Below are 9,437 nucleotides of genomic sequence, written 5' to 3' on the forward strand. Positions count from 1 at the left end.
GGAATTCATAAACAAGGAACATAGGAACACTATATTTGAGGAATGTAATACCACAAAACCTGTCCTGTTTTTATGAGGGGCCAAAAAGGACTCTATACTAGATTATCCCAACAGGTGCAATATGTGCAGGTGCTTCTTTGGTCCAGCTGCAAGGCCTCTCCATTTATTTCAGCTTAGCACACATAATACCACAGTCTCAAGGTCAAGACTAGTGCAGTACGGCTATTTATGAAAAAGATGAATTCATCACTATGAAATCATTCATGTGAATGACTTTGTCCTTTTTTAGCCCCCCTACATTGAAACAGCCCTGGCCAGGAAAAGTCTATTCCGAGTGCTGTAATTTTCTGGGACTTACCTCAGATCCTGCAGCTTGTAACCCTGCAGCCTCTGGTCATTGGCCTGAGCTACATACATAATGTGTGTGTGTGTGTGTGTGTGTGTGTGTGTGTATATATATATATATATATATATATATATATATATCAGTGCATCCTCTACTACTGTAAATGCCAGCATGAAAGAACAAGCCTTGATCTTGATGTTATAATAAGCTCAATTATGGAGAGAAACAAATAAGTCTTTAACGGAGGTCTTTATTTTTGCAGTTGACTAAAACACATTGCATTTCATATGAAATAATGGAAGGATGTTTATATCCGTTTCATATGTCTTGAAAAAGCTACAATCCTCTGTCAAGCAAAGACCCACTGCATTCCTCTGCATTTTTTTTTGTGTGTGTGTGGAAGTCACGCCAAGATCTTGGAATTTTTGACAAGCAGAGGATAGACTGGGTGGAATGATCTAGCTTTTAAAAAACATTATGATAGAGAAAAGAGAGGTGACTCATCATCAATCTCTCTTACATACTGTTGTGAGGATACAGTTCTGTTGATCAGTCATTTCCCTCTGCAGACACTTTACACAGATCTTTAACTGCATTCCATGATCAATGCATGTGGAAAGTTACAGCACTGAGAGAAATACACTATAGAATAGATTTAAACCTTTTCATTAATAGAAAGCATTTCAATTTGCTTCAACTTCAGATAAATAATTGTGTAGCTATGCATTTTGCACACAGAGTTTGTGAAATGCAATTAAAGTTTCACAAGGAGTTGGGAGTTTTGGCACAGTTACCATGTCAATTTATAAACAAGCTGCTGCCGCAGATACTGTGTTATTGCAACCAAACAGTATTCATGATTTATGCACATAAAATTCTCCATAGTCATGAGGGAGATGAGCTAATGGGCCACTTTTCGCTAAAAACATGCTGGCTTGAAGTCAGGGTTGTTCGGGAAGTCTGTCTAGAGCTGTTTCACCTCCAGACCCACTGAGATGTTCTATGTACCAGACATGTGACCAGAAGAAAAATGCATGTGTTTCTCAGAAAACACAACCCTGCATAATCCCCTTCATTCAGCGCTTGAATGAACACGAGCCCATCTGACTGCGGAGATCTTGCATAAAAGCCTCAGACACGCATGCATTCCTCATTTCTCACACCATACGGTACGCTTTGTCTGCGGAAAGCTGGACAACCCCCAACCAGAAACTTCTGGAAATTAAAATAACATTTGAAAGGCCTTATGAAACACAATACATTGTTTTTCACTGGAGTTTTTTTCTTTTCACATCCCTCTGTAGCAGGATACATTTCTTTTTCCACATTATAATCCTGTTTTTCAGTTTTTCATTAGATAACAAATAAGCCACATTGTAATCTCTTACATTTCTTGTAAATGTCTTAACATTCACTTGGGTCAAGTAGTCATTAGTCTTCATGCATGTGTATGTGTTCACTGTATTTACATTACAAGGAAGTATTTACAAATATCCCACCAGAACTTTTGACCGAATGTACCCGAACATCTGTGTTTTGACAGGAACAAAAAAAAAAAAAAAGACACAGTAGGTTTTTACTTCCTGGAGAAAATAGCTGGTGTTAAGAAAAACGAGAAGGTTATAAATACACTTCTATTGTTTCATATAAAACTGAGACAGTTACAAAAATAAAGACCTCCATTAAGATATCATCCTTCATTTCCTGTGTTCAGACAGCAGTGTATACAGTCTAACAGTCAAATGACATTAGTCCCAGAACAGAGATAAGAGTGTGGGTATACTATATTTCAGACCAGCTGTGGTAAAAAGAAGTTTATCATTTCAGAGTATATCTGGGAGCTAATCAGCCAACTTAAAAAAGTTTTGGGAGTGATCTGAAACCTCCAGCCATAATCAACATCATGTCATTTTCTGACATTCAAATACATTTTTTTGCAAGTATTTTCATGTTACTACACAATGACATAGTTTTAAGACTTGCGAATAACCCAGGCATGTATTCACTATGATTTAAAGCTTTGCCCTATTCTTGGGGCTGGAAACCCATAGTGGTGGAACAAAACCGGCTTTGTGGGCACGGCTAAGTTGGCATTTATCTCACGATATTACGCTCCCAGAAGCCATCACTGAGATAATCCTCTGCAATCAGTACTAGTTCTTCTGTTAAACTGTGTCAATGTCATACATCCGCTGAAAGTCTTTGTGCACTTCATCTGCACTGCGGCTTGCATTGGATGTCACTTTTGATTATTACAATTTTGGGAGTAAAACTAAAAAAAACATGGTTTGTGGGGAGAAGACTGCAGCCGTTTTAACTCAATGCTCAAATGTTCAAAGCCCTCAGGCCCCAGTCAGGTGCCCTAATCCCTACTACATGCTCACTGAGAATGCTTTATTCGAGGAGGATTTTATCTCTACTTTGCTGATAGCATGGGTCCCGAGATAGGCAACATCATGCTAACACAGAAGGCAACTGAAAGGAGCTTCTTAGACACTGGTTCAGAAGCTTGGATGTCACAAAATGATAAAGCAATGAAATTGCAATGGATACCATGGCTAGCCCTCCAGCCATCCTCCTTTCCTGAATACTATGAATTGAATGTACGTATGTATGCGTATGATAAAGTTTGTGTATGCGTTTGTCACACGCCAGCGTGACACCCCTGGGAGAGAGATGCGGCAGTGTCGGGGAACACTGTTGGTTGCCACATGGAGAGAGAGAGAGCGCACCCACACAAACATGAAATCAGATAAACGGACACCTCTTCACCCTTCCCCCTCATGGATTCCGGGCAAAAACCATAAACTAAAACAACAAGCTAAAATAACAAAGCCAAAAGAAAGTAAAATGGCGTGAACACTTTCCCGTGCGCTGCCCGTCGCTGGCCTGCCTTCCAGCTCCTCTAACATCCAAATTGAGGATTACTTTCTTTTTCTTTCTCAAACAAATCCCCAAAAATAAAATAAACCAACACAAAAAATCATAATCGCACTCTCAGTGTTAGCTCCCGGTCTCGGCCCCGAACTATGGAGAGCAGCACACCTTTAAGCACCTGGGCTGATTAGCTAATGCAACCAGGTGCGTGTGCTCTCTCCACCAGCCGGCTCAGCCGAGACCAATCCAGTTCATCGCCGGACTGAATGCCACAGCGTTATTTAAGTTAGACAGTTGTCCTGATATTTCACTCATCACATCTTAAAGGATATTGCTCAAGACATACCGATATTCTTTAAAACAGTTACCACTGGATGAGGATGTAATGCATCAGCTGTTATGTCTGAGAAAGCTGTAGAATTTCTCTACATCACAACATTGTGTTTGCGTTTCCAAGCGCTGATATCTTTGTTGTGAGCAGAGGTGGAAAATCAAGGCGTCAGAAATGAAGAGTCTTGCCTTGTTCTTCTTCCACCCACAAACTCAGCCAGCTGATTCACTAATTAGTTCTTCTTCCTGGCTGAGGAATTGAGCTAATTAGTAAATCCAGGTGATGGAAACAAGTCCTGGGGATGACTTTTACTTACTGAACCTGGATTTTCCAGCTCTGTTTGTTAGACTCTGTTCACGTACAGTACAGCCAAGCCAGCACCGGAGAATGAATGTAATATAGATGTGCGATAGACAGGCAGCTCTCTTATGCAGTGCAGTGCCCCAAAAGTGAGGGCCTTAAGGACTATTTTCACCCAGACATTAGAGAAAGCCTTAACATACGTACTAGTTCTTAACGATAGCAGATAATCTTTTAAGGAAAATTCAGTGAGTCACTGCTGTCCTGTGAGACATTGGGCCCTGCACAAGGTCCCTTGCTAAGGCACAGACACACAGATACACAGCCAGGAATGTGATTCATCAAAGGACAAATAAGGTAGAATTTAAGGTTGAGAAAAGTCAGTACTGAGCAACAGAAAAGCACTTTCACACTTCCACCACAAGATCAGTGTGTCCTGTCAACACTGCCTCATTAGCACTGTTTTTTCACACACAGTTTTATTTCTGCAATCGCCATGCAACCAACCCAGCACTTCTCAAGATCGCTGTAAGAACTCTGCAAAGTGATTAAATTCAAACTATGTAGACAGTTCCCCCACGCTGACTCTGTCTCTTTGATTGTGGTTCATGCGATTTGCAGTCATTGCATGCTGTATGCATCCCAGCTCCTTCCCACTCCCAGTAAATCTATATGAGCCAGAAGATCAAGAGGTATTCCACCAGAGGTTGACATGTGTGTAATGACATCGTGAGAAATACATCATGACTTCACAATAGTGATTTCTAGCACCAAATGAAGGTCTCTGTAGAGTTGGCCATAGTGATCCTTATGGTTCCTGTTCCAGGTTACATGTATTGTTTGGGTTAATCTGTATAAATGTAGAAAGTGAGCTTGGTGGAAGAGATTACATTAGGGGACATTCATCCAGTCATTAAATACATTTTTAGGAAAAAAGTAAATAAATAGCATTACATAATAACCATGAGAATTCATTCACAATTTTAGTCACACTGACCATGCAGTTTACCAGCAGATGAAGCAATGACTCTTAATTTGATTTTGGGAGTTAAACATTTTCCTACATTGAAAAAAGGAGAGACAAATGTAAGATTATTTTTCATATGGAAGATTTTTCTTATATGATATAGTTATAGTGATTGTCTACATCTCTGTCTATCATTATACACATTTAATATCAATATGTTATGCATAAATAGTGTATATGGCAATAGTGTTAAATGTATTTGTTTATAGCATTTTATCAGCTACTAGTGATAGACAATTAAACAAAAACAAGAAAGATTAATGATGTCATAAGATCATAATCATAAGATCTTAAGAATACTTGGTTTTGCTGTTTCTATGAAAAGTAGACAAATTGCATTCCATTCAAGTTTCACCTTCAACTTTAGTTCACTGTACAAGAGAGTGTGAAGGAAATAGGCACACAAGAAAAGCTTATTAATCCAAAGGTAGTCCATGAACCTGATTCAGCAAAGGATTTAATTTTTCAATTTCATCTGTCCCCCCTCCCCAATTAAAACAAATACGATTTCAAAAATGTATGAAACAGCACTTTCAAGGTAAAGTGCTTTTTAAGAGAAAAACTTGTTTGCAAGTGCAAGGTTGTCAGTTCTAGCCGGAGCATTTGGACCAATTTGAACAAGGCAGTTTACTTATTTTTGCTAATACTACTCAATTAATGTGCATTTCTTCTAATAAATACCTAGTTGACTGGCTAAATAGCTATCACGTAACGTCAGCTGCATTGATACACTTGTGCGAAAATGTGGCTTGCTGTGTAACTAACAACAATCCTCAAGATACGGGTATCTGCCCAGCACATGAGTAATTGAATAGCCTATTTAATAAAAACTTGTGAATAGGCTAGACATTGCTCAGCCCTGGCACTTATTTTGTTGCAGTAATACTTCCACTGTGTCTTTCCACTGCATAGGCCTACTCGTAAACATACTTTTTTGTTTGCCTCTTAGTTGTAAAAGCCATTTTGAAGGTTTATCTTTTTCCCTTTAACCCAGACACACTCAGCTCCTCCAATAGACGGTTTGCTAAAGTGTTTCCGGAAGAACTGAAGAGGGTTGCTATTGCTGTTGATATAATGGCAACGTGCACTAAACTCAAGCCAGCCAATGCCACCATGCTGTAGTATTCTCACAGATCCACATTTCAGTATTTAAATATCTCGAATTTTGCATGGGAAAAAAATCTGGGCATGAAACAGGTTGTGGGGATGACTTTTAGATGTAAAGACTTAACACATTTTGGAAGTGACAGATGGCAATGATGCAATTGAGTCTGACTCAGTCTGGTGTTTGAACAAATCTTAGGACTTGACTGAAACATCAAGAGGCTTTAAATCATGTAGAAAACAGCTTTGCAAAAACAACAGTAACCGCGACCTCCTGTGCGAGTCTTTAGACTGATTTGATGCTCACCACCTTCCCTCAACAAATTTAAAGGCAGACTATGCAGGCAGACTATTTTTACTTGAAAATATTATAAAATAGCAATGCTGAGGCATATCTATCATGCACTGGCAATCTATGTCTTTACTTAGTTTCACACTTAGTTTCACCAAATTCATGTACCTTTTACCTGCATTTGTCATTCTAAAATGTTTTCAGGACGTTTCTGGGTGTGGCATTCTGTTCTGTGTGGGGAGGAGTGGGCGTGGTTATAGAGCCTGTGGTTTGGGATCAGGTTCCAGAAGTGTTTGTTGCTTGTAAGCTACTGCAATGATAAATGCTAAGAAGCCTAGATACAGCGAAGCAAAAATACAAGCCGACAGGGCTCGTTCAATAACTGGAGTCAACCTTGGAATTGCTTTTCCTCGGGCGCGTATATATATATGGAATCATTCATGTTGCAAAAAATGCTGTTTTCAATACCACCTCACCTCTTCGCTGGATATTTTGATTGCTGTGCTCCAGCTTGTGTCCTCAATGGAGGTTTGGGTGGGGCTGAGGACGGATGACGAGACTCCTTTGACTACAAACAGAGTCTAGAAGGTTAAAAAAAACCTTCATTGTATGCCTTTAAATAAACCACTTCACTTTCTCATTTCCAGAGCCATGCTGCAAAGGGAAATTGAAAGGAAGTGGGAGGAGAGATGCTGCCAGCTAACCCACCGACAGGTGACAGTACTCCTCCCTATCTCAGTCCCCGCTGTGTGGAAGCCCAACCTTCTGGGGGGTGCTGTTCTGAGTGAGACAAATTGAAACACTCATACATACATGCATGTGTGGAAAAAAACGAGACATCATGCAAACAAAACAGAGTACAGCTGTAATCTGTTGATGAGAGTGTTGATCAGTGTTTCAGCCACTGTGACCTTCCACTGGCCTGCAGTTCAGGGTTGGCAGGCCAGCCCAGGTCCTGGAGCGCTGCAGGGTCTGCCGGGTTTTCTTTTTTCTCTGTGCTTAATTGATCTGTTAAAGCAGTTGATTACTCAGTTAACTCACCTCACCTGGTTTTCTTTGGCCTAATTGGTTGCATTTAAGGTGAAAACAAAAACCAGCAGACCCTGCAGGGCACCAGGACCAGGGTTGGCCACCCCTGTCCTAGCTTAAACTACAAACAAAAATAATCTGTTTCATATTCAGGGTGGGAGAAATCAAGTTGTGTTTTTGTTCCAGAATAAACTCTTGAACAGCCTATTAATGTGAAGGTGAAAAACTTCATGTCGATAGCTATTTGTCATCAGGGCCACATGTTATCTGTTGGAAAAACATGATGTATTGACATTGGAAGTCATCATCAATGAAGACATGAACAATAACATCATTGATTAACACTTATGTTGAGCTTTATTTAATTATTATTTATTACTTATTTTTTGGAATTCCAGTGTTAAATTAATTTTGTGAGGATATATGATTGACCCAGTACAGCAGGCCTATTCATCACAGCCAGCTTTAACAGAGAAATACTCCTGGCCCTTTGATCATTGGAATGACAAAGCGTTGTTTATGTATGTTCAGAATTGTGGATGTGTCCAGATCTACATCTGCAGTGTCAGAATACCTCTTGTTAGTGACAGTATTATAAATAATTGCTCTTCATATTTTAAAAAGGCATACGCTTTGTTTAAACATGTGCAATTCATCTTATGTATACAGTATTTTAATAAATAGTATGTGGAAAATTCCAGATGGTCTGTGTCCCCAGTGACACAACTATATTATGTTAATCAGTATGCATTTTACACTTCCACGCTGCCAATCTGCCACCTCCATACTCCGATGTGCTTGTCACTTGAAGAGAATGAGAAAAAAACTTTTAGTTTATTAATGAACAACAAATTATAACGCTACTGTGAAGCAGGTTGTTCCTACACCTCTCTTGCTCAGAATTAATCATAAAATGAAATCATTGAGGAATCATTTATAGGTTTAGTATTTTTAAATTAACATACGAAAAAAAAACAAAAAACATCATCAATGAGTGAACAACATCAAATTGGATCCTAGCCGACTTGATCTATACAGTGAACTGAACAACATGTGTCATCTTCACTGAAGATCAGCAATATTATTAGCTGCAGAGTCCCAAATTAATTTTTCTTGTCTGCATGTGTTCCCACTGCTGAGGTCAATGGTCATATTCTTGGAAAGCCACATCCATCCTTTTCCATTGACTTATACATACTCTTCATTAACTCCATTGCGTTGTTTGTTTCGCAAAGCTGAAGTAGTAGTCCATTCAATTTCTTTATCATGGGTGACTTTTGCCCATATTTCTTACGGTTTAACCAGAACCAGGCTGAAAACATTGGGTAGCATTGCTTTGGAATGAATGGAGAAAAACACAAAATCACCCAAGTTGGGGTCCTTTTGTGGAGGGGTGAGGTTGTATGGAGCAACATACCTGCCATCCAAATAACATTTGTCTGTGTTTGTTAGTGAAGCGAAAGTTTGAGAACTCCATTAACTTTTCTCCTGTTTCTTGGCTTATCTCAGCATGTATCATTCCCACTGTTCAAATATATATGATGTAGTACAGCATGGTCACTAAAACTGAGAGCTAGCTCAAAGCCAGCCAACCTTGGATCCAGAATAGCTTGGTTCAGCATGATTCTGTCAGTAGATATGGGGTATTACTTTGCTGGCATGTATCACTGCACGACATAGCAAACTTATTTGCGCCAAAGCAAATCAGTGTAAGTGGGTTACCAGTGGGTGCAACTACATTTCTGCTTTTTATACATGCAAGATGCTTATAAAGCAGTCTGCTTTTGTTCCTTAATCCATCTTATGTCAGTTGTTAAAACTTATTTAATGTACTCTTTTGTTCATAGATTTTCTGCCACTGTGCTGAATGTATTTAAAAACTGAAAATCTTGACATAAATTTGTAATATAATTGCATGTACTATTCCAGGAGTGTCTAAGTTGACCTCACAAAACCTAAATTAGATTTCTTCCGTTTTGGTGAAAGCACTCTGTGCTTCTGCTGTCACCTAGTGGTGAAAAGAGATGTTCCGGAATCCAGTGTGAAATTCATATTTATAAAATCCTTCCTTTTGTGAAGGTTTCAAATATGCTTTTATAAAACTCATGCTGGTTTTTAAAATAAACTATAC

Source organism: Anguilla anguilla, chromosome 12 (assembly GCF_013347855.1).
Source record: "Anguilla anguilla isolate fAngAng1 chromosome 12, fAngAng1.pri, whole genome shotgun sequence".
Lineage (NCBI taxonomy): Eukaryota > Metazoa > Chordata > Actinopteri > Anguilliformes > Anguillidae > Anguilla > Anguilla anguilla.